The sequence below is a fragment of the Vicugna pacos genome, chromosome 32, assembly GCF_048564905.1.
Source record: "Vicugna pacos chromosome 32, VicPac4, whole genome shotgun sequence".
NCBI lineage: Eukaryota > Metazoa > Chordata > Mammalia > Artiodactyla > Camelidae > Vicugna > Vicugna pacos.
Genome location: NC_133018.1, coordinates 521,269 through 547,967, shown reverse-complemented (window position 1 = coordinate 547,967; position 26,699 = coordinate 521,269). Strand labels below are relative to the sequence as shown.

Here is a 26,699-nt window from a genome sequence, read left to right as displayed (position 1 = left end):
CTCCCTGCAGCGGGTCGGGTGGGTCACCTGCAGGCCATAAGGAGCACGGGTCACCTGATTGTCAGGTCCCAGGGGTGTCTCAGGGGGCTGCCCAGGACACCCTGGTCCAGTGAGGCTATTGCTTTGCCAGAAAGATGCACCCTCGCAGGAGTTCAGGCCGTGTCCCTGGGGAGGAGAGCTAAGGACGGCCCCACCCAGGGGCTGCCTAGCCTGTGGTGCTGCCCACTCGTCCTCCTGGCCCCGCCCCAGCACATAACCTGCCAGTGGGCAGTGCTGGGTGGATGCGACCAGCTCTGTGCTGGGGCCTCTGACTGGTCCCGGGGAGACCTGGCTCAGGTGCTTAACTCCTGGGGTGGGCTCAAGGTGTCATGCTCCCCTCCCCTTAACCACCAGAGCAGAGTGTGGGGATCCCAGGGATGGGGACAAAATTTACTGATTTGTAGGTACCTTCTTTCAGCCCCCCCCCGGTCTTGGAGGCTGGGTGGCCTTCCTGGGTCTCCTCGGGGCAAAGGGGGTCTCAGGGAACCCAGGACAGCAAGAGAGGGTGGAGCCAGCCCACCCCATAGGGTGATGGAAGGGATGCACATATTAGTGGGTCTGGGAGCCTTGGAATCTGGCCCCATTGCCTCTCTGACCACCCCTCACAGGCCTCCTGCCATCCTAGGAGCTCCAGGCTCCTCCCTCTGCACACCTGGTGCCCGAAGGGGCCTGCACTAAATGCCACAGGAGGGCTGAGACCCATGCCATCACATCTCCGCCCCTGAACTCTCAGCTCCAGGGCTGCCTCCCTGTCCTGATGTCAGAGTGAGGGCAGGGTGCAGGAGCCCCACACTCACTTGTTAGAGTCCCCAGGCTTCAGGTTTGTACCATTCAAGTCCATGCAGTCTTCAAGGATCTGCTCATAGATGACCTTGGAGACTTACCCATGTCCCTGGGACCCTGCAAAGGAGCACACTGAGAGAGGTCCCTCCCTGGGAGGTCCTGGAGAAGGAAACCAGCCTCCAGACACAATGGGGGAGGGAGGCTGGCCTGCCAGGGCCACTTTGTGACTAAAGTGGGCGTTGGCAGGTGACAGGGTCCTCAAATCCCATTTCATGCTCAATGCCCTTGGCAGCCCTGGAGCTGTGGATGCCCTTCCCTGGGCACCAGGGACTCAGAGTGTCCTCACTGTCCCTGGCACCTCTTATATCTGTCCCTGCCCCTTTAGGGCACCACTTCTGCTTCCAAATGGACAGAAACTGGGAGGCGGAGTCCAAGCCATGTCCTGGAGCCGTCATCTCTCTCCACCTTTGAGTCTGTGAAGGCAGCTGGGAGCCCACACAAGGTGGGACAGGATGGAGGCTGGGCTCAGGGAGATGGAATCCAGGTCAGGACTGTGGCAGGGCCTTGAGCAATCAACCCGGCACCTACTGCTTCCCTTTGGGAGCACAGCCTAAACCCAGAGGCAGCAGATAAAACTTCCTGCTCAAGGGCTCAAAAGATTTGCAACTGGAATTTGGCTAAACTCCATCCTTCTGTCCATAAGTGTAAAAGGGTTCCCAGTATTGATGGTTATATCTTTATTAAACTGTTGAACAGTATGTGAGGTCAGCAATTAAGAAACCACAACTTCCTTTCTGAGCATTTGCCTACTTGTCGATAAAACCCTGCAGGTGTTCACTACAGCGTCTGCGCTAAGTTCCAACACTCACACTCAGAGAACCTCTTTCTGGGGTTGTTGGATAATTGCAGAGGATGGGGAACACTTGCATCACCAACACTGGTAGCTGTGGTTAAAGGGCACAGTAATGATACCTGACTGTTGATCACCTGCACACTCAAACACTGTCGGACTTCTCTGTGATGGCACCATGCGCTGAAGTCCCTGCAGCCACTCCAGGGTGAGGAAGCTGCAGGTCCTGAGGCTCCGACGTGGCTGGGTCAGGGTTTAACCCCACACCCTTAGTTGAATCCGCCTCTGGTTGAACCCGGGGTGCTGTAATTCTGCTAGTGCTACCAAATGAGGGCTGAGACACAGACCCCGACACCACAGCCACATGTCCCCACCCCGTGAGCACCTGAGACAGGGAGGCTCCCGAGTGACTGTGTCTGAGTTCACATCTCCAGCTGCAAACAGGGGCTTCAAATTGCCTCCACCACCCCGGGCCCCCCGGGCCACGGGTCAGGCAGTGCTCCACTCTGTTCTGTGGTTCAACCTCTGTAAGAAATACTGTTCCTTCAATTATACTTAAATGCTAACTCATCACGTGAACAAAGACAAACATAACAGGTGAAAACGTAAGCGAGAATTTCTATCACAAGAAGGAAAATATTCCAAATAAAACAAGACTTCCTGAATCACCCCCCCCCCCCAGCTCCAGTGCTGCTGCTCAGAGTCTCAAAAGTGACCGTTTTTAGGAGAGCAGTAAACCGTTAGTGAACACTGAGTGTAAGTGAAACACCGGAAGACTTGCCACAGAGAGTCGAAATATCCATTCAAGCTCCAGCTTGGCAAAACCTTCTCCATCTTACAACTTGGCTAAAATTTACATTTTTTTCTATGTAATATTCTTTTCGATGAAGATGATTCATTATTTGTGTAATTACTAAGGAGTTAATTAACATCTTCACATTTTAAGGCTTTTTACACAAACAAATTCATATGTAAGAAAACATCTTTTGTCAGATCCTACAGGCTGGTAGTGGTTTAGAGACATGCCCAGCACCCCATCAAGCCTGCCTCTGGCCTAGGGGTTCCCAGCCCAGGCAGGTTTGCCCCCAGGGACATTGTGGGTCATGACCATGGGTGGGAGGGTACTGCACTGGCATCTGGTGGGTGGGGACCAGGGGTCTTGCTCAACATCCCGCAGTGCCAGGACACCCACAGAGAGTTATGTGGTCCAGATACTGGTGGTGGAGCCAGGTCTGTGAGCACATGAACTCCTGGGAGGACCGAAGTAGCTCCATGCCCCCCCCGCCCCCACTGTGAGTGGCAGACATGTATCACATCCTATTTTCTCCCTGGGTCGCAAGCACCTTCCGCAGAGCCAGAGCCTTTTGAATTCCCAGGACACTCACCCCTGCCCTGCAGCTTCTAAAGCATCATATTAGCCACCAGTACACTGTAGACAAGGCCCAGCAGAGACCCCAGGATGATGAGGGCCACTGTGAGCCCGGCATGGGTGCCTGGCTGGACTCATGGGTCCTTCAGGGATGACACATGTCCGCCGGAAACAGAAAATCACCGACATTGTCAACAAGTACCAGAATAAGCATTTGGAGCCAGAGTTTTATACTTCATTTTTTCAGGTGGTTGGACTCAAGATCTTCAGTTCTTAGACCACTGTCTGTCTAGGACAATTGTACTCCAGTTTGGGGCTATAATATCAAAGTAAAACAATTTGATAGCTGATCACTGAAAAATAAAACAAATCACTACCCCCCCTTCAAAAAAAAAAAATCCTGATAGGCAAAAAGACTACAAATCCAAGGGGCCACCAGACCCGCCCCCAGAGACACGACAGCCAATCCGCGCACACGCTTCCAGGCCACGCCCCGGCGCCCTCTCTCCGCCCACCCGAAGGTCAGATTGCGAGGCAGTCACGCGGCAGCCTTTCCGAGGGGCAGACGTGTCTGCGGTTCTCCCGAGCGGCGCCGGCCCTTCTCCCTCCAGGCAGCTGAAGCGGCTGCAGCGGCGGCAGCGAAGTCCCTCCGGGAAGCGCGGCGCTGACCGAGCGGCTGCCGCGGAGCTTCGTGCCGAATGCGGCGGCGGCAGCGGTGCGGCCCCGAGATGGTTCGCGGGCGGCTCGGCTCTGGGGCTCTCCCGGGCGGCGGCGGCGGCGCTGTTCCTCTGGGAGGCGCGGCGTGGGCCGAGCGGCGGCCGCCCGGCAGCCAACATGGCGGTGGTGGACGCGGCCCCGTGTGATGGTCCGCGGGCAGCTGTTCGACGTCGGCGGCGCTCCAGCAACCTGGTACTTCGGCGAGGGCTCCAGCTGCGTGGTGTGGTGAGTGTCCCTGCCCCGCCGGCCGGCCGCGCCCGCCCGCGCGGCCCCCCGCCTGGCCTCGGCAGACGCAGCTGCGGCGTCGGCCCCCGGCCCGGGCCGCGGCCCCGAGCCCGGCCCGGACCCCAGCGGGCTGCCCCGCCGTCCGCGCACCGGGGGTCTCGGGCGGGGCCGGGCTGCTCGCGCTGGGGCGTTGCTCGGGGCGCTTCCCGGTCAGCCCTCGCTGGGCGCGGAGAGTGTGGGGGGGTGGGAGAGTGGCGGCGGGGGTGGGGGTGGAGGTGGAGGCCGGGACCCTGGCCGCCAGGGACCCGCAGGACGGTAACAGGGCCCCGACCCCCGGGCGCTCCCCTCGCGGCCTTCCCTTGACGTCGGGACTGTGAAGCCGCGAAGTCCTTCAAGATGCTCGCGGCGGGGCCGTGGTCTGCAAAGCGGTCGGCAGCGGCGTGTGTGCACAGCCCCGAAATCGTCATCTTGTTTGTCCCCCTCGCCTGCGTTTGCCGCGGCCGGCTTTGCTTCAGCCCCTTCCGTGCTGCCAGGGCTGCTCTCCTGCGCAGCCTTTCTAAGCAGCATGAGCGGCACCAGTGTTGGCGTGGAGTGTTTGAATCTTGAAGTTGCTTAATGGGTGTTGGTGTGGTACTGTTCGCGTTTCAGGAAGGATAAGTCGGCATTCCTGTCTTGATTTCTTCAGGGGTCATTTGGAGTTGGGCCTAATTGGACTTTTTTCCCCTTTTACCGCGCGTGAGCTCCGGTACTAGCATAAAGGCATCCAGACGTTTTAGCACAGTGACTGGACTCTTCCAGTTGCTGCTTTAGTGCTCAGTGTGTATGCGGCCCCGAAGGAGTTCTTGCATGAGCGCATGCAGGCTCCCTTGTCTGGCTCCAGATCCCTCAGAAGCGTTCGTCGAATGGGGTGAGACAGCGTTGTTTTTTATTAGAACCGGGTATTTTGTGCTGATGGGTACTTGTGGAGCCGTTCCTTTTTAAAGCTTAATGTTCTCGAAAGACGTAAATGTTTTAATGAAGAGTGTGTGATTTATTTTCTGAATCTGTTCTTTATGAGTTTGGCCTTTTTTATACAATGTCTTTTCCTAATCATTACGTATCGGATATAAAGAGTAGAGTTTGAAGTGAGCCTTTCCCAGTGGGTGTGGTTTTGATAGAAAGCCATTAGGTACAAGTCACAATTGAAGCTGTGGAATCCAATCCTGGAAAAGGGAGTAGGTGGGAAATGTGGAGGACTCTGTAGGCAGAAGAGAGTTCAATTTTATATTTCTGCAATGCAGAAGCATCAGAGTAATTGAAAAGGGGCAGGCGCCCGATAAGTTTTTCAGGTATTTGGAGAATCTAGATAAAATGGTGGAAATAAGAGGAGAAAACTGAGGTGAAGAATCAGATTGTGTGACCTTCTAGAGGTGGAGTTACGTAGTGGCGTGAGAGATGAAGGTGCTAGAGTCAGTAAGGGGCTCTTGTCAGACGAGTGGTGGACTTTTCATCATGGCAGGTATGGGATGAAGCAAAGGATGATGAGGTCTTACAGGGTAAGAGGCTGAAGAGGTGGGATTGGGATTTAGGAGAGATTCTGAGACAGGACGTGGTGATGTGATATGGGGAAGGTTGTTAATTCCAAGGCTTGCAGCCTGGGGGGATGGTGGAAGGAATAGTGTAGGCAGAAGAGGTTTGTTAAGGAGAAATACTGAGTTCTGGTTTGGACTCGTTAAGTTCATGATGCTGGTTTATGAGGCCCTTTAGACTATCTCTGGAAGGCGTCCTGAAAATAAAGGGATTTAGCATCTGGAGATGAAAATTAGTTCAAGTGGTAGTCTGATGTGAATGAACACAGGTTCTTATTTGAGATCATTGGTTAGGTGAAATTGCATGCATATATTCTTTGTGTTTATCGTTTTAGTAAATAATCCATAGTATGCAGTACATTTTCAAAGCATTCATTGTCCCAGAGAGTTTAAGAACCAGTGAGACAGAACAGAAAGAGCAAAGAAGAAAACTTGACAAGGAAGTAGTTTTAAGGGGTGGGCAAAGAAGAGGAAGCTGAGGATTGGTGAGTTGTATAAGACTCAGGAGAAAAGGAAAAAAAAATGATATGAAAGAGAGAAGCTGAAGTTGTATGGTTCATGATATAATTAAGGTAGATATGTTGGATAAATTCAGCTTGAAACATTTTCTGAATGTGACTGAGAAGTCAGGTCATCTCCGTAGAGATCTTAATTGAAGCCTTGAGAAGGGACAAGATGAGAAAGAAATGTGTGAGCTGAGCTGAAGGAATGCCTGACTTGAGGTGTCCAGAGTGGGCTAGCTACAGAGGAGGAGGAAGAGGTGTCGTCAGAGACCAGAGACCTGAGAGTCCACATTGTCAGAGGAGCCTGGGGACATAGTGCTAACTAGGAATCGGTACTGAGGATTGTAGAGAGCACAGCACAGCTGGAGGACAAGCTGTTGGATTTGTTGACTTCCAGCTCTCCAAAAAACATAGTTTTAACCAAAATTTCGTTGTGCTCACGTTCCTGATGGTAGTGTCCTGTCCTGTTAAGGTCTCTGTAATTGCGGCAGGCTAGTGAGAACTGCCGTTTAGTCAACACTTTCTGCTACTTTTTCTTTTAGGCAGATATTAATTAGTCCTCTTATCCACCCTGCAAGGGGTGGTTCCTTCCAGTAAAATGGAAATTTGAGACACAGCGAGGTTAATTCATTTACCCACAGATACCCAACTAGGAAGTGGTAGAGCATCTCTTTCTGGTTCCTAAGTGATACTAAACCAAAGATCAGAGATTAGAAAATACATGCTTTCAATAATAGAAAATATCTATTGTCTGCTTTCTTTGTGATTTGCTTTTTTAGCCTTTTACGGAACGTTTCATGCAAGGTCATTCACTTAGAATTCATTGAACAGCAGTTCTCTGCGAGGACTCAAGGGGCGCCTGCCCTTCAGTAGCTGCTGGTCCAGACAGTGGGGTGCAGTTGGGCGGAAGTATGGAATGCCCATGGGGAGTGCTGTGGGGGCAGAAGGCCGGGCTGGTGTGTCTGGCTTCACAAACCTTGGCGTTGGGTGTGGATGTATGACTGGGAGTTTGCCTTGAGACGTGCATTCCAGGTAGACAAGAGTTCACATGCCAGGGCACAGAGGTCTGAGTGCCGCACATGTGGTCAGGAAAAGCAGGAGTTGTCTGGGAAGAGAGGGTGTGGGAGGCACCTTGGGGAGAAGACTGGAGGGGAGGCAGCTGGGATGGGTGGGGCCGAGTCCTGAAGGACTTTGTTTTCTAAGGAGCTGGGACTTGACCTGGTAGGTGAAGGTCATTGAAGGATGCCTTTTTTTCTGCTGGTTCCTCTTTAAATTTTGTGTTTCCCTCATCTGTCTTTGACTTCCTCCCCACTGTGCTTGTTCTCTCTTCTTTCTGCTTATTTAAGGGTACTCAGTGGGTGTGATTTTTCTTCCCCATCTCCAGGGCCATTTTGAAATGTATGTGGGTTTTGTTTCGCTTTTTGTTGTTACATTGATTGGAGGTGTTACTGGCCTTCGGGGTGTCTGTGGTGGAGGTGGATGTGCCAAACGACCCGCGTGCAGTGTGCATGCAGCAGTCAGTCCCTGCACCAGAGGAGCGTCCTGTTAAGATGCCAGTAGTGTTTCCCAGCAGCCAGTCCCCAAGAAAGACTGGGCCCTAGGCAGGTCCTGAATTCTGAGATTCATCTCCTCCATGAACTTGTCCTTATTTCTCTTGGCTCTAGCACTCCGCCCATCCCTCTCTGGAACTTTGCTGGGTATTGGTAGCACCTGTTTGAAAGGCAGGACCAGCAGTAGTACAAATCATGTACAGACGCTCCAAACTAGATTCCTAGTTGTGCTGGTTTAAGTGTTAATGTAACTTTTAATAAAGAAGTCTCGTGTGGTTTTTGGAGCTCAAAGATTTGAGGAGACCATCTTACATGAGCAACAGGAAACCCAGAGTTTCTAAACAGTTTCGAGTGCAAGTAAAATGCAAACAAAATTCATTTTGATGTTAGTAACATCCCTAATAATGTGCTCCTGGTGGTGGCTATAATTGACTATAATTGATATGCCATTCTGCTGAATTTAATTTGTATGTTCTCAGTTCTCAAGCATTAATAAAAAGATTTTTGTGGAAAACAGGCAAGTTGAATTTTCCGGGAACTATATATAGTTTATTCCTGACTTTGCTCGCAGTAATGTACCTACTAAGTAGAGCACAACCGATTCCCCGAGAAACATGTCAAGGTACCCCACCCCGCGTCCAGCCTGCTGTGCCCGCCCACCCGCCTGACCCTGAGAGGCTTTTTCTTCCTTTTTGTTTCTCTTTTCTCTTTCACTTCTTGGGGCTCCCATACCTTTGAAAGCCAACAGGATAGATGTTCTCCAAGGTCCCTCTTAGATGCGCAGTCTTAGGGCAGGCTCTGGGCTCTGAACCCGTCCGTGGCTGGTAGGAGCTGGGGGTGGGGTGCAGACCATCTAACAGTTGCAAGCTTGCCTTAGGTGCTGTGGTTTCAGGGTCATTTCATCCTCATCTTTGAGGTATTATTATTATTATTATTTTTTACCTTACAGATAAGGAAACCAGGTTGCAGGTGCCTTGTCTAGGGTTCACAGCCAGTAAATGTGCCTCAAAACGTGTAAATTTTTTTTTTCCTGAACTACTTTAGACTTTCCTCTATTAGAGCGAGTTACCTGGAAACGTACTTCCTGCAGTTCGGGTTCCTGAATGTGTTAGCACCAAAGTATAAAATGATGATTGTCGTGACCAACTTGGGCCTGTTGTGGAGATAGAAGAGAGAGGAACCAGAAACTTGGAAGGGGTGACGGAGGTAGGGTCAAAGCAGCTTCATTTTTATCAGAAGGGTGTTCATCAGTGTTTATCCTTCTCACTCCTACATTCTCCACCAGTTTCTTGATCTTCATTCACTTGGTAACGTTACTGAGCGTGTACCTGACTTACGTGCTAAGCGGTAGGATTGAAGTGGTTTTTACACTTTGGTGTTTACAGCCTAACAGGAAAGTAATCCCGTTTACTCAGTAGATGACGAGGTGCAGAGTGCTCCCTTCTGTACCCATCGAAAGTAGAGCAAAGATTTGAAGAGTAGTCTGGGAGGGTAGGGTTTCCTGGAGGAAGTGCTGTTTAAGCTGGGACATGGAGAATGACGTGGAGCTAGCTGGGTGAAAGGTGGGGAAGGGTGCTAAAGCATTTCGGGCACGACTTGTAGAAAATGGGCTGTAGAAATCGGGGAGTCTGTGATTAAGATCCAGGGATATTTCGCATGGTGTTGCAGGGACAGGAAGAGCAGTTAAAGCTTCAGGTATGGATGTAACCAGGAACTAAAAACTAGACCAAGGCAGCTACTCCCCTCCCTCTTTACATTTACAAAATCTTCTTGCATCCTGCATCTCTGCACAGCTGTTTTTTTGTTTTTTTCCTCTCTTCACTTTTACCACATCCCTGTGCACTTGGCAGAAGAGCACTGCCCCTAGCTGCCCAGAGCACCCTGACCCCTTGGGGAGAGAATCTGATCCAGCTTGGGCCAGTGTGCACCACTGGTCCCGGCACCTGAGGCCCAGATGGAGTCATGTGATAAGGCTGGACCTCTCTAGGGTGGCGCAGTGAAGTGGGGGTGGTTAGGAGCTGTCTCCCGCTGACCTCTGACTGACTAGGGTAGTTCTCCGTGCTGCTTCCCCTGCTCTTCTTGTGCTGGGCGGAGGCCTGCTGTTGGGTGCTGGTGGGGAGGAAAGGAGGGGAGGGCAAAGTCGTTTAGGCAGGAGAGGGGCTTTGGGTCGCTTTTAGGGCTCTTCTGCCTTCCTGTCTCTGGCGGTGTAGGGGTGGCATTCTTTACAATCTATTGAATATTGGATACATATATAATGTGTGAGCCATGCAGCCTAACAGTAAACACCCAGGAACCCACCACCCACTGAGTGACTTCAGAGCAGATTATCTGAGGCCCATGTTCTGATCCGTGGCTGGAGTCTGTACAGTAGAGTAAGTAAGAGTCTGTGCTCTGGACACCTGTCTGTGACCTGAGCTTGTTTTTCTGTCCTATAGAGAGAGGGTAGTGATACCCACCTCAGGGCTGGGGGGATTGGGTGAAACATGTAGGTGAGCGCTGAGCCCTTAGCCTCGGGCTAGTGCTCTGGTCATTACTGCCTGGAAGTGAGTGGGCCTGGCAGAGCCAGGGTCCTCCGTCACCTCAGTCTCTTGGACATCGTCCTGGAGTGCAAAGCAGAGTCCGTGAAAGTGAGACTGCTAGACTTGGGTCCCACAGTTGTGTGGGTTAGGGCAGCCCCCTCTCCTGGTGAGATTTAACAGTCAGAGAATCTTCTCTGCCAGGCCCTGGTCCATGTTCCCGCCCTCCCTGAGGGATGCTGCAGAGCCTGTTGGAGACAGACTGATAAGGAAATAGATTACTGTGTCACTGTGTGAAAACACTGATATAAGATCATTCTGGACAGAGCTGCAAACTTAACTCCACCTGGGCTTCCCAGTTACTAATTAATTCAGCAAGTGTTGTCTGTGTGTACTAGTACACAGACTAGCTGTTCAGCTGCTTCAGTGAACAAAACACCAGGTCCCCAGGCAGCTCGTGGTCAGTGGATGCCTGGCTTGGAGGGAGGACTAAGAAGGCTTGGTTAGGCCTTGGCTTTAGGTTCCTTCTAGTGAGTTTCCTTTTATTTCTCTTTGTTATAGCACTTACCACAGACACAGGTCTAAGATACTTTTTTTTTTCCCCAGAGTTTATTCATAAATCATTTAATTTTAAGTGACTGCCTATTTTTCTGCCTTTGGAAAACTGATAGAGGTGGCTCATGCACAAACCTATTTTTAAAGTAAGTTACTCTTTTTATTGTTATTAAAGGAAGATTAAACGATCTCTGAGCAGTTCTTGGAGTTAGCAGATCCTTTTCTTTTTGTTACATATGTCCCATAAAATAATTTTGAGACTTTGAAGCTGAAACATGATTGTCCCCCCTATTTAAGAATTACATAGTCTGTTGTAAGACATAAAGCTGTGGTTGAGAAATAAAAAAGTTGATGGCACATCCTAACCCAGAAAAGAAAGTTTCTTTTTCAGCCAGTCAGAATCTTCTACACAAATTTCAAACTTTTTCGCTGTGCTTTGCATTTAGTGCTGGCACTGATGGGTTTGTGTCTCCAAGCCCAGGTCCTCCCAGAGCCTCCTGCCCGGGTGCTGGGGGGTTGCTGGTGGTGGGGTCCAGTGCAGACTCTGAGAATTGCCTTTAAGGCAGGCTGGAGGGGCTGGGCTTAGGGGGAGAGTTTGAGACTGCAGCAGCTGCTAACTCTCGGGGTCCCACATCTTGCAGTTTGGACTTCATTAATTCATGTTACAAGGTCCTTTAAAATGCTCATCCCTCTCTTTATACCATACTGAGTTTTAAAAAATTGACCAAACAGCAAGCAACAGGAGGCTGTCCCTTGTTTTCTACTTTAAGACAACTATATCAACATAGTATAAAATGTAAATGTTCAGTTCACTGCAGATTTACAGAGTTGTGCATTCATCACCACAGTTTTAGAACATTTTCATCATTCCAAAAAGTTTTTTATCTAGTGTTTTCTTATAATACTTTGAGATTCGTCCATGTTATTGCTAGGACAAGTAGTTATGTTGCTTTTTGTCATCAAACAGTAATTAATTGGATGCTTCACTGGATTATGGACATTTGGAATGTCTCCAGTTTTTGTCTGTTGTGAATGATTCTGCAATGAACATTCATTTAAGTTCTTAAGTGGACATATATTTTCACTTCTCTTGGGTACATAGGGGTAAAGTTGCTGTGGGCAAGTGATGTGTGGGTGTTTTGAGGGGAGGGGATGGTAAGTGATTATATTTTAAACCATAATGAGACTGCAGGTTAACTTACTGAACAAACATGAATACCCTGTGCCTGGGGGAGAAATGGGCCATAAAACAGCTCTTAAACTCTTCTGAAAGGAACTGACTTTATTTGCAGCAGAGGGAAGAAGTTCAAGCCTAAAGGCCCTTAGAAGAGAAATGGAGGTTGTGGTGACCAGACATTGGAAGGATATTCAAGACAGAGGCTATAGCACAGACTAGCTAGTTTTGGGGAGAAAAGAAGAAATAGGACACCTTGGAGGAGATCTTCTGAGGTCAGAACAAAAATCAAACACTGACCTGGGAAAATATTTATTCAAAGGAGCCAGAATTTGACTTGGTATCATTTCTTCTTTAAATGCTCAGTGGAATTCACTAGTGAAACCATCTGAGCTAGGTGCTTTTCTTCCCAGAAAGTTACTAATTATTGATTCAACTTCTTTTAATAGATACAGACCTATTCAAATTATCAAATTTTTCTTGTGTGTGTTTTAGTAATTTGTGTCTTCCCCCAAAATGGTCCACTTCATCTAAGTTGTTAAATCTGTGGGCATATGTCTCCAGGCTGTGACCTTCATAAGTACATCTCCACGAAAAGATCTTTCTTGAATCTTCAGCATAAGAACCTTGAAGGGTTACTGGAAGTAATACCCGTAAAAGTGTTGGGGGAGTCTCCCCCACTATGAACCCTCAAGAATTTCTCACTCTCACACAAGTCTACATTCGGCCTCTAAACAACTCATCAAATTCTCCATTTAAATCTTCCAGTGAGTGTATAGCTCCAGTGGCTTCTGTCCCACATGAGTACATCTTGGCTGTGATTCTCTTTATTGCCTGTGTCTTCAGATTTCATGGTGATGATCTGCCCTGCAACCTCAACAATCTGATAGGATTCAGGAAAAGTCATTGCTTTTCAATTTGTTCTGGTTTTTTGTTGTTTTATTTGTTTTAATATATAAGAACAGAGGTAGTAGTAACTTCCAAGCTCTTTAGATGTTGGATCGGAGACAGGTCAGTTTATTCTTTTTTATTGCTGAGTAGTATTCCATTGTGTTTGTTTATGCATTCTCCTGTTCTTGAATTTTTGGGTTGTTTGGAATTTTTGTCCATTATGAATAAAGCTGCTGTGAACATTCTTTTAACTGGTTGCTGAAGGTCGTAGTCATCATTAATTCTAGAATTCTGGATCCAAACTAAACAACAGTTCATAACAATGCACTTATATGGCAAGTGAATTACCCACAGCAAACTGACTCTGGCACTCAGTCAGCACTGGCTGATTGGACAGTCTCTGTAGAAAACAGAGTTGGGCAGCATCTGCTTTACTGTTGGTAGACTTCAGCCTGAGACCATGACTGCTTACAGCGCAAGCCATGAATTCAAGTGGGCATAAAAGTATCTTTTACTTTCCTAAAACTACACATCTGTTGAGACACCGTTTGACTTGGTGACAGCATGTGCAGCCTTAGTCATTTCCAAGTGAACTCACCCAGTCAATAAAGATTTCATAGTCTTACCATCCCCTGTCCCCGGTTTCCCTTCCTGATTCGAAGCTCTGGGGTGTATATCATACCACTGCCTTGGTGAGGAGGTGACGTCTTGTTCTCGCCTGTGCTGGCACTTTCTGAGACAGACAGTTTCCTGAAGATGCCTTTGGATTGGTGTGCTTCACTTTTAGAAAATTTATACACCAATTTATTATTCTTTGTCAACTGAAAATATTACCTCCATAAACCAGAACAGGTTATTATCAAATATCTGCAGTTATTATGCATTTAAAATTGAAATCACAGTACGTAGGTTGTCTGGTAAATCATAGCCCTCCAAACCTCAGGTTATAGCAGATCATCATGAATGCCTGTTGCTGATTCACTCTGGTGGTGCTACATGCCCAACGAAATATTGTGCAACCAATAAAGTCATCCGCAATACATTATTTCAAGGTCACTGCAGAATATGTTTTCACTCTTTTTTCTCCCCCATTTTTATAAATGGAGGTACTGGGGATTGAACCCAGAACCTCATGCACGCTAAGCATGTGCTCTACCACTGAGCTATATCCACCCCACTGTGTTTTAATTCTTAATCTTAGGAATGTTAACTTGTAAGTGGCACGGTTCATTTATTCTCAGTATAGAGAAAAATCTCTTTCACTATCATCCCCCATTAAGGGCTATACTCAACTAAATATTAGTTAATTTGCTTTTTATAATCAGCCAGTTTCTGCTTCCACACACCACCCCACCTACACACACACTAATAAAGTTTGAGAACTTTTTAAATGCTACTTAAAGTCCAGCTTCTGAATTTTTACTAGACTTATCCTGATATTAGTGAGGCATAAAGTGTGAGCACCCCTTTCTTAGGACCAGAAAAATTTTAGATTCAATGAAAAATCAGTTCAGATTTTTTTTCATGATATGACATCAGTTCGGATGTCATTAACTGCTCCATAGGACATGTAGGGAATTTGGCTTCATTTGAACTTCCTCAGGATAGTTTATGATGATCAAACTTAGTAGAGTTTTGGTCTTTACAAAAAAAATTTATCAAAAACTCAGGCAGTATGGTAGATATGAAATGAACCACATGATTAAAAAACTAACCAACTTATACAATGATTAGCATAGTGCTCATTAGATATTAATAAGCATGAACCTGCATTTTTGTGGTTTTTAGTTTCTTAAAATAGCGGAAGCAGTGAGAGGTTGAACTCCATCAACTCTAATGCTTCTTACCTTTCCCAAATTGTCATTTTCACTTCAGTTTCTCTTCATGGGAATAGAAGGGAAGGGAATGCCTACCAGGCCAGGGAAGTGGCAAAAGACATGATGGCTGGAAAGTATATGGCATGTTTGGGAGACAGAAAGTCAAGCAATTTGACTACAGTAGAGGGTTTATGTTGGGATTAGTATAATGTAAATCATAAAAGGTAGACTGGAGCTTGGATTACAAAGAGCCTTGAATACTGGCCTAAAGAATTTGTATTTTATTCTGCAGATAATGGAGCGCTGCTGTAAGGATCCAGGTTAAGGTAAGCCTAATCATAGTTTTAAAAGGAATGATCTGGTGTTAACACTTAGGGATGGATTAAAGGGGAGCGAGGCTGAAAGAAGAAAAATCAATAGAGGGCATGTTTCCTAAAATAGGTGTGAGCTATGATGGCTTGAGAAGGGTGATGTCACTAAGAGTCACTGAGTAACAGAAGCATTTGGAAAACAGAATCAGTGAAACTGAGAAGAAAGTGTTCTAAGACAATTCCAATTTAATGTGAGGAGAATTATATTTCCACTTACTTCAACATGGAAAGCATATAGAAAAAAGAGAAAATGTGAGTTCAGTTTAAAGACTTTTCATTCAAAACACAAGTATATATATATGTGAGGAAATGTGCTGTGTGCTGTGGAAACTGCAGGACGAGGTGAGAGGTCAGGGGTGCATCCATTTTAATTTAAAAGCTTCACCAAAAAAATAAGCAGCTAAAATATTAAAGTTTCAACTTGAACATCACATTTGAAAACTGAAAGGACTTGGCTACTTTTTATTTACCATGTTTTAAAATTACATTCAAACATATTGGTTAAATTCTGCATTTAATTACATCTCTTTTGTGTATGCGCTTTGCTAGAACATTATAAGCAATGTCTTCTGATTTGGCAGAGATTAACTTAGTAAAATGAATGTTTATGCTGAAAGGGAAATCGTTACCATTTAAGTGGATGCTCCCACTTAATACCTCCAACAACATGTCAAGTGTTAGTTTTCCGGGCAAAAGAGGTGTCTGGGTATACTATGTCTACATAATGTCAAAGTAACTGAGTAGCTCAAGGCGGTGAGAAAATAATTCTGTTTTATAAACTTGTTGCTTAAATCACAATCAAAGCCATTATTTAGTAACTTTTGTAAGTAAAACCACAATGTGATCTGCTTCCAAATCAGCATATGTTAGTTTTTTGGCATTGTTAAAGAGGCTCAAAACACGTAAGTAAGTAATCTAGCCTTAGTCTCCTCACCTGCAAAATAAGAAATTGGAATGATAGCTGAGCTATCTTTTAGTTAGTGCATTTTATTACATGCAAACCCTAAATCTTGGGAAAACAGGTGTACTAAACAATGTGCCAGAAAGAACTCTTGCCAAGAACATCTAAAATCATGGGATGATGTAATTGATAATGTCTAGAATTTATTTTACACTAAGCTTTTTTTTAATCCAGGAAGCTTAATGGGTTCTTATTGTAGTAATCACAGTCTAAAAAGGGAGGGAATAGGAACAAATATTCTAAGCCCCATTTTGGTTGGCACAGCAAGTCAATGGTAGACTCTAGCAGGTCAAAGTGTTGTCCTCAGATCAGCAGCCTCAGCATAACTGGGAATCTTGTTAGAAATACAGCCTCTTAGACTCCACGCAGAACCACTGAATTAGAATCTTCAGTTTAACAAGATCCACAGGTGATTCCTATGCATATTAAAGTTTGAGAAGCACTGATACACAATCCTACTGGATCTACACCCTGTGAGTGAGGAAATTTGCATCAGCCACCTACAGAGATCCCACATCTGCCTTGTCTTCAGCTAATCACATTTTATGATGTCATCTGCCCTAATGTCATATGCTTAGTTAAAAGGAGATCTATAACCCTGTAGCTTGAATTAGATTCCTCTAAGTGTGGTATAGCCCATTCATGGGACCCTCCTCCACTTACTCTAGCCAAGGAGCACCAGGAGAAATTCAGTGCAAAAATTTCAACCAACTTTCTCCATTATCTGCTGCTTCTTTCACCAGGGCACAAAGTGCATTTGGGGAGCTGTATGGAAGACACATATGTTCTTATGCATTTTGCAACAAATGTTCCATTCTTCTACAGCTTTGCTGTAGGAATTGCTTTAAGTCATACACAAAGGACTATTGCTTGCCTAAGCTTCACTAAGCTTTTGAAAAATACAGGGTTGCAATGATGCTTGTAAACAAGTACACTGAACTGACTGAAAAGAGTACCTGTTTGATTTGGTAGGAAGAAGAGAAGGGGGAGTTAAAAGGAAATAAACTGTTTCTTGAGCATCTCTCTGTGCTGAGTACCATGCTAGATGTTTTTCATAAAGCACCAGGGTCTCTCAAATGTTAAGCTTGAGACCTGTTCTCTAACCACATAAATATGGTATTATTGTGATCTGTCACAGCCATAAAAACTATAAATACATAGCTTTTCAGTCATTTAATAACTTATAAAATTCTATATGTTTAAAACAGCTTGATTATAAACTATTAACACTTCCAGGCATTTCCCCAGTTAGACACTATTAAGGAAATATCTTACAAATATCTTGTTAGTACAATATCCAATAATGCCTAACTTAGATCTTAAACATACATGGAGATCTTGTCTGGGTTTCTCTGATGATACTGTTTATTTGATTGTGGTCCCTAAAAGAATCTTGGGACTATAATTGAAACTGTTTTGCAACCTGTGTTTTACCATCATGGAAGATGTCATTCCTTCATTCAATGCCTATCTCATTATGCCTCCTGTTTGTCATACAATTTTAACAGCACAGTGTGAAAATAAGTAAGCAAACAGACATAAATTAAATAATTATAAATTATGAAAAGTGCTATGAAGGAAATAAGCATAAGACCATGATTTAAAAAAAACTCTCAGGAGAGAGGTTGCTCTTCTGGTGTGGACAACAAAGATCCAACCAGAACAACCAACCTCCAGATAACAACACAGGCTCTGAACAAAACACAGGCAGTCCTCAGAGTGCACACTACGTGCTCACTGAAACTCGTGCATATTGGAACTCTTCCCTTGCTTTACACGGTCCTGGGGTGGCAGTCCCGGGGCAAAGTGAGCGTGTGGTTACAGAGTTCACAGGCTTCAGTCAACACGTACTGTGCCTGCAACGGTTGCCTACTCAACCAAACAGCCACCTGATGGCACTGGAAGGTGGAGAACAGCAGGTGGATGTTGGAGGAGGTTAGTATTTGTGAAAAGGAATCATGCAGACGCTTTTACCACTTCTACAGTTCTTTGCCTGAAAGAATGCTTCTGGATGAAATTCCTACAGAACACCTGCAGATTTTCTGACCCTCAGAAACAAAGGACAGATCTTAAGCCTTCTGATCACAAAGCAGAAATAATAATTCTATGACATGAGGGAGGGGTTAGCTAATGCTATGGTGTTAATTGTTTTATAATATGTGAATGTATCAAAGCATCACATGTACACCTTAAGCTTACACAGTGTTACATGTCAGTGCTCTCTCAATAAAGCTGGGGTGAAAAAGAAACAAAGGACAGACTTCAAGGGGACTACAGCTTTTGGAAAGTGAGGGAATAACCACCAGAAAGAAGCGAGTTCTGTTGGACAATAAGGTTTAATATGCATGTAATTAAAGTTAATTAGTCAAGGAGTATGAGAATGGGGCAGAAATAATATTTGACTACATAAAGGTTGAATAGTTCTAAAATTTGGTAAGATATATATATATAGATATAGATATAGATACAGATTTTTTTTAATAGTTTCCAGATTCTCAGAAAACCCAAAACAGTAAAGATATGAAGGAAAACACTCATCAGTACATCACAGCCAAAATGATGAATACCAAAGATTCAGAGAAAGTCTAAAGATAGGCAACTGAAAACTCTGAGATAATAGACATGTGTGGCTGTTTTAAGCCACTAATTTTAGGGGTAATTTGCTATGCAGCAATAAATAACTAATACAATTATTATAATTGGAGGTATCAATACCCCTCTCTCAATAATTGATAGAACAAATAGATAGAAAATCAGCATATAGAAGACTCTAAAAATATTCTCAATTTGCCCTAAATGTAGTTTATAAAACACTTCTGTCAGTAACAGAAGAAAATGAATTATTTTCAAGTGAACACAGATTATTTATTAGGATAGAACATATTTTGGACCATAAAATAAACCTCAGTAAATTTAAAAGGATGGAAATCATTCAAACTATGTTTTCTGTCCACAATGGAATTAAGGAATCAACAACAGAATGATGTCTGGAAACACCCCTCAACGTAGGGACATTAAAATCCACTTCTAAATAAAAGCGATCAAAAAAGATATCACTGGGAAAATTAGAAAAAAAATTAACTGAATATAAATGAAAAGCGGTATGTAACAGTGAAATTCAGGTAAAGCAGGGCTTAGAGACAAAATGATCACACTAAACTCTAACACCGGGAAAGAAGAAAGGTCTTATGTTAATGATATGTTTACACTAAGAAACTAGAAAAAATAGTAAATTAAAGCTCTAATAAGCAAAAACAAGAAATAAAGAGGGAATGCAATAAAAAAGAAAACAATATGACCCCAAAAGAAACAATTAATAAAACTAAAAGCTGATTTTTTGAATGGATAAATAAAATGGATGGCCCCCATGACGTACCAAAAATTTACCGAAGAGAAATGAAAATATACATCAAAAACCAACCAACCAACCAACCAACCAACCACTGATCAGACATATTTATTCAACAGATGAAAATCTAGATGCTTGTACAAAAATATTCATAACAGCTTCATTCCTAATAGTTAAACATTGTAAAAAACCCAGTGTCTGTCAATAAGGGAGTGAATACCCAAATTGTGATATATTCATGCAGTGGGCTAAACTCAGCAATAAAAAGGAACAAACTCTGCATACACACAATGACACTGGCTGTGATAAATCTCACACACATAATGCTGGACTAAAAAAGAGACACAAATACACACACACACACACACACACACATATATACCATGTAATTCCATCTATAGAAATTTCTATAAGAGACCAATGTAAACTATTGGCACAGGTATTGAAACAGTGATTATCTCCAGGTGGAGGAGGTGGGCAAGGATTTACTAGAAAGGGACACCAGGGACTTTTCTTGGTGCCCCGTACCTTTATGGGTGCGGGTGGGTTACAGGTGTGTATACATTTATCTAAATCATCAGGCTGTTCACTTATCATCAAAGAGACAGAAAGGGAGGGGAGGCAGGACAGAGAGAGAGAGAATATGAAGGGACAACAAGGAAAGAAAAGTGCTGGTCAGCGTCTTGGAGGCAAAAATTAATCTAAACCAGGTCAAAAGCAGAGAAGCATTCCAAAAAAAGACCAGCCTGGGAAATGCTGAAGTAAGAAGGCGCAGCCTCTAGAGAATGGACAGGTGCCTCCAGGGCCGAACAGCCTTTATTTACTCTGCATCTAAACACTTGCTCTGGTGATTATTTGTGTTTGTGTGACGTCTGTTTTATACATAACAACACTGGCTTTAAGTAAGCGTGTGTGAGAACCAAGTTAAGATGTGTAAAGCCCCTGAACTCCGACAAGACTGTGGTGTTCTGCCTTATCTGCTCCCGTTGTGCAATTCCAAATTAAACCTGTTTTAACCGTACATTGAAATACTTATGGATGAATACATGTGATGTCTAGGGTATGCTTCAAAATAACACGGGCAGAGAGATGAATGGCATGTGGGAGAGTTTGGCCGTGGGTAATGACTGCTATAGCTGAATTAAGGGCATCATTACACATGTTTGAAAGAAAGTTAAAGAAAACCTTAGTAGCCATAAAAGAAGTGGGCTATGGCCAGAGACGTTTTTATTTACTTTTCGTGAATAACTACTTTAAAGCTTAAAAAAACTTTGCCCTATTCTAATGCCCCACTGTTAGTGCGAAAAGCCCGCATGCAGGGCACCTGCCGGGGGAGCTGTTCCGGCTGGAGGGCTGGTGCCAGTGATTGTCTTATCGCAGGAAGGTCTGACAGGCTAAAGCGGCCCCAGGGGCACTGCGAGTGAAAGCTCAGAGAGGGGCCAAATCCGTGGTCACTGCCTGGTAAGAAGCATTCCCGCTAACGGAAGAGAGGGCCAGAAATGTTTCCACACCAGACAAGGCAGCGGTAGCAGCGGAACGGGTCTTAGTATATTTAGTTTTGTTCATTCAGGTCATGAAGAAAATTATCATTGAGAAACAAAAGATAATTTTAGAAAATAAAAATTAAGGTAGCAAATTTGAGTTTCCCAAACAGTATTGAAAATAGATTGTAGCTCTTTGATACCACCTATTGTTAAACAAATGTGTTTAATATATATATAGGTCATTTAAAAATATGTTCAGCTGTTGAAATATTTGTTCATTTTCTCTGAGCAAATGTAAGCCTTCTGTAGTCATGATGAGCTTTTAATTGGAAAAATAAATCAGCTGAAAATTTTAGATTATCAAAAATTTACAACACTGAGAAAAACACCAAAGAAAGAAAATCTTTTTTACTTAAATACCTCCACGTTCGTTTTTAAGTCTCTTCAAGTAAGAAATAAAATTATATTGCCCCAAATTTAACCTAAGTTGTGTATACTGATACATAATAATCTTTTTTGGTTAAGATAGAAATTTATGAGATCATAGGTAGAGTAAAATTCCTCCTTGCAGCTAAACAACAAGAATTTTAAAATTCTTCTTCATTTATTTATAGACATAGAGGAAAGATTACTGTTATCAAACTTCACATCATTATTATAAAAAATGTAAAGCCATACTAGGAATGTATATCTAAAGACTTGCAAATGCACGCAGGTTAACCATAAATAGAAGACATCACTCTTTTACAGTTGGGGCAAAATCATGTCAAAATAGCAATCCATTTTCAGTTAATCAACAAAGAAATCAGCAAGTATTTACAGAATAACTACAAGATGCTGTGCAATGTTCAAGAGATGTACAGGTTAAGGAGTTCACAGCTCTGATGAAGGAGACAGTCTTGATATCTAATACACACGAAATGATTAGATAACAACACATTATGTGAATAGGTGCCAAGACAGGGCTTCCACGAATTAAGTCTTTCCTATGAGTTCAAAGAGGATGGGAAGCACTCAGGCAGAGAATGAACATTTAATGACAGGAAAAACAAGACAGAACCTGGAATAGAATACTTGATTTATGCCCTGCATGCAACACTTAATGTGTTCACTCTACTTCTACTATAATACAAGTAAGTTGTTTCTATCATCTTTGAAATAATAAACAGAAGATCTTAAAATATCCACTATTTCCTTTAACATAAACTGTAAAATATTTTTAAATGCTGAGAGTCACTTCCTCTAAATATTTAAGACACAGATAGAGACCAGTGAGATTGTAATTATTTTTCTCTGTTAAATTGAAGAGATAGCATTACAAAGGGAAGTCTACTGCCCTGGTATGGATTGAAAGATGTAAATGAATATCTTTACATGTGCATAGTTCCACCATCCAAAAATTTGGGGAGTTTGTTTTAAATATACAAAGAGAAATGTTTCTGTATCCCAATAGCACACACAAGCCATACAGGGTATCCAGTTCAGCTTGTTTACATAAAATATACCAAAACATGGTCTGCCAAAGGGACTTACAACCTTAAAAGGATTATTTCCATATGTGGCATTGTGCCAGAGGCAGCAGTTTTTAATTTTCCTCACCATCATCCTCATCTCATACCTACAACTATTCTCTAAGCACTTCTTATAAGAAACAAACATGCTTGATTCTCTAGCGAGGGGAAAAAAAGGGGGGGGATGTTTTCATCATGAACCCTGTCCTTGAGAATCTTAAAATGCTTTTTGAGTTCTGTGCAAACAAACAAACAAACAAACAAAAATGACTTCAAAATCAGGAAACTTTCATGGGTGTCCAGTGAGCGGCACAAACAATGCTGATCCTAGATTAGGAACTGGCTACACTGTAAGGCTTCTGGTTTTGATAAAATATTGTGAAATCTCTGCTATTCCTGTTCCTTTCTGACAGGTTGATTGACACAAGAAAAGGAAAAAGGAGAAGTGATACATAAATGAAAAAGCATTGAAATCACATAGAAAGTTCAAGCTGATCTGGTGATGCAGGTCAGGGACCAAAAGGAGGAAAGGACAGAAGAATCATACATGATATTTGTGGCATGAAGAAAAGATAAGCATCTTAATTAACAAAGAAAAATTTCATATTATCACCTCATAGGAATACTCTGAACTATTTCAAAATGTATCTTCTAAAATGTAAAATATCATTATTTCCAATAACAAATTTTAATTATGGATCTACTCACATATTTGCTATACATTTTAAAGATTACAATTTGATGTATTTAGTTTCATCTCTACCCCCCACCTTTTTTTTCATTTAGTTTTTCATTATAAAATACAAGGCTTCACAGCATCAAATAAATTGTATGGTATTTACTATAGGGATTAAGTTTTAAGCTAAAATGTTTGCTTGTTAACAGGGTTCCTGACCATCTACAGGACATTTGGGCTGTGTCTATATGATACATAAAGAATCATTTCAGTGGGAAATAATTAAATTAGACAAATGATTTCACATAAAGAAAAGTATTTTGACTAAGCTTTCCACTTTGTAACAGGTTTCTCTGATATCACTAAAAACATTAGGTTTTATTTAGAAATCATCAAGGGAACATTTGACATTTCCCTGAGATAATGTGGACAGCTATTCAGATAACTCATTTTCGATAAATAGCACTTTTATTTTGGCCTTAAGTATTTGGATTGATCATCTACATTGATCAGATTTATTTTTACTGATGTTTATGACTTATTCACTATTATTCTGGGTTACATATACCAAGATATTCTGTATTCTTGGGCAAAACAAAAACATTCAGTCTCAAAGCAATCAAAAATAGGGTCAGAACAGTTTTGGCAGCAAAGTAAGTAGATTGTAAGCATCTTGTGAAAAGCTGTGCTCTCCAGCTGGCTTTTTTGTACTGTCTCCAGTGACAGTACACTTTAGTTCTATCTAAAAATTTGTGTTCTGTTTATGGTCCACTGAGAAAATAAGTTCTCCGAGGAGTAAAGGGCACACTGGTGTGATGCCATTGAGAGGTGTAAATCACCATAATATGAATTTAATGAATTGCCATTATAAGGTGGAATCACAGCTATTTAAAATGGCTGCAGATTTGTTTATTCTAACCCTAGGAAACAAAGTGAACTTGACTGCTTAAACTTGTTCTAAGGCTCTGTTCTCCCCTTTGGTCCATCCAGGGAGAATCCAAACAGCATTTCTCCTGAGGATGTTAGTCAGACAAGAAGATCAGCCAAGGAGACGCAGAGTCACAAAGAGCAGCTGAGGTACTGGGCACCCGGTCCAGGTAAGGGGGCAGGAGACACAGGCGATGAAAGGAAGAATACTTTTGCTCTCCTGGACTTGCAATTACTCTGTAACAGGTGACAGGAGTGTGCCTCAGTGCAGAACGTCTCAGGCAAACAGCTACTGACTTTAACATTATAAATGTCATCTTGAAGTGAGACATGGAGACTAGATGAAAACCATACTTACATCCCTTCAATTTTCATGATTGCCTGTAACAGAAAGGAACACATCTGACTCCCGTGTTAGATTTGTTCCTTTGGCTTTAACCCTGTGCTCTGTCTCCTAGGCTTAGCCTTGCTGGTTCTGCACTTTGTGTAAAACAGTGTTGCCAATAGTCTGAAATATACACGAGAGCCTATTCTCAAGGCTCTGACCTTTAAGGATATTAACACGTTTGCACTTACATACAGATAACAAGTTGCAGAATAGAAAAATTATTGGCCTGTCATGCACTGAGCAGAACCCAGTTTGGATTCAGTAACATGCTGAGGTCACAATTTACAAATTTCAGAGGAAGTCAGAAGGCCACGTTCTGTCTGAGGCTAATGAGTTCCAAAGTAGTGATATCTTTGTTGTTGTTGCTGTTGGTTTTTAAAAATTTTTTTTATTGAGGTATGGTTGATTTACAATGTTATGTTAGTTTCTGGTGTACAGCGTAGTGATTCAGTTATACCCATATAAATATAGATACAGACATATTCTTTTTCATTATAGATTATTACAAGTATTGAATATAGTTCCCTATGCTATATAGTAGGACTTTGTTGTTTATCTATTTTATACATAGTAGTATTTGCAAATTCCAAATTCCTGATTTCTCTCTCCTCTGGTAACCATAGTTTGTTTTCTATGTCTGTGAGTCTGTTTCTGTTTTGTAAATAAGTTCATTTGTGCCATTTGTTTAGATTCCACATAGACGTGATACCATATATTTGTCTTTCTCTGACTTATTTCACTTGGGATGATAATCTCTAAGTTCCATCCGTGTTGCTGCAAATGGCATTTTATTCTTTTTTATGGCTGAAAAAATATATATATACATCACATCTTCTTTATCCATTCATCTCTTGATGGACATTTAGGTTGTTTCTGTGACTTGGTTATTGTAAATAGTGCTTCTTTGAACATTGGGGTGCATGCATCTTCTGGAATTAGAGTTTCTTCCAATTCCAGTTTCTTCCAGACATATGCCCAGGAGTGGGATTGCTAGGTCATATGGTAAATCTATTTTTAGTTTTTTGAGGAATCTCTATACTGTTCTCCATAGTGGCTGCATCAAACTGTATTCCCACCAACAGTGTAGGAGGGTTCCCTTCCTCCATACCTTCTCCAGCACTTATCATTTGTGGACTTCTTAATGATGACCATTCTGACTAGTGTGAGGTGATACCTCATTGTAGTTTTTTCTTTTTTATATATTTTTTTAACATTTTTAATTGACTTATAATCATTTTACAATGTTGTGTCAAATTCCAGTGTTCAGCACAATTTTTCAGTCATTCATGGACATATACATACTCATTGCCACTTTTTTTCCTCTGTGATTTATCATAGCATTTTGTGTATATTTCCCTGTGCTATACAGTGTAATCTTGTTTATCTATTCTACAATTTTGAAATCCCAGTCTATCCCTTCCCACCCTCTACCCCCCCTGGTTACTGCTTCTGTTTTAAGTTGAAACTTTACTGTTTGAGTCCTTGGGCTCTGACCAAAATCTGGGTCAACATAAGAGGAAGATAATTTTACATTTTAATTCTGAGGCTGTGTTAATATCCCTTGCACGTGTGAGGGCCAACCGTAAAAATAAACAAAGCATCTAAAACAAGCGTTAGAAGAGAAAAATCTTTATCCGGAAGGGTTTTTTTTTCCTTCCCAATGAAGAGCATGAACACTGTAGTTCCCTGGAAGAATAGTTCAGTCCAGGAAAGAGGATCGCGCAGGCATGGGGTGGGGGTGGGGGGTGGGGAGTGCGCGCCCGTGGAGATAGGGGCGGGGCAGGCGGATGCGGAGGATGAGCTCTTAGGTTCCGGATCCTCAGGAAACCCTGGTGCCGGCCGCGGCCAGCCTCTGCTGTGCCCACGGGACCCACAACTCTGGCAGCGGAGCCGGCACTTCCAACATTACTAAGTAAAAAGAAAGCGGCTCCTACTCCAAGCCCAAACCTCCCTGCAGACCGGCGGACACCACCGAGGAGTTTGGCGAGTCGGTGACTGAGGCGCCCGCCCGTCCGTTGCAAGGTATGTGCGAGGGATTTTCTGCCCTGACGGCTCCGGAGTCCGGGAGGGCGCGGGGGTGGAGGGGGCCCGCGGGGCGGGCGAGCGGGGGGCGCCGGGTGGGCTGCCCCGCGTGGCCCCCGCTCCCCGGTGCCGCGGAGCCAGCCGCCAGGCGGGAGACGCGCAGCCCCGCGGCGCAGGGACCGCAGCCGCCCGCGGCGCCGGGGCCGGGCACGGGGGGCTCGGCCGCCCGAGCGAGGGCAGGCGCCGCGCAGCCCGCGAAGCCAAGAGTGGAAGCGGGCGGCTGGCGGCGGCGGGAGGGGGACTCGCCCCACGGCCACTCGCGGGGTTCCCGCCTGTGCGCGGGCGCCAAGCACGTGCGGGGCGCCTCCCCGGGCGGCGGGAGCGGCTGCGGGCAGGACCGCCGGCCAGGCGGGGCCGCGGGGCCTCGCAGGAAAATCTCGGCCACCAGCCCGG

At 44.0% G+C, this 26,699-nt stretch overlaps 1 long non-coding RNA gene across 1 annotated transcript; it reads left to right on the top strand.

Annotated features, from left to right (window-relative positions):
• The first annotated feature begins 3,820 nt into the window (after nt 1–3,820).
• On the top strand, nt 3,821–25,834 carry LOC140690893 (uncharacterized). The gene is made up of 3 exons (XR_012066238.1): nt 3,821–3,983; nt 14,850–14,883; nt 23,900–25,834. It is a non-coding gene; the product is annotated as an uncharacterized lncRNA (long non-coding RNA).
• The last annotated feature ends 865 nt before the right edge of the window (nt 25,835–26,699 follow it).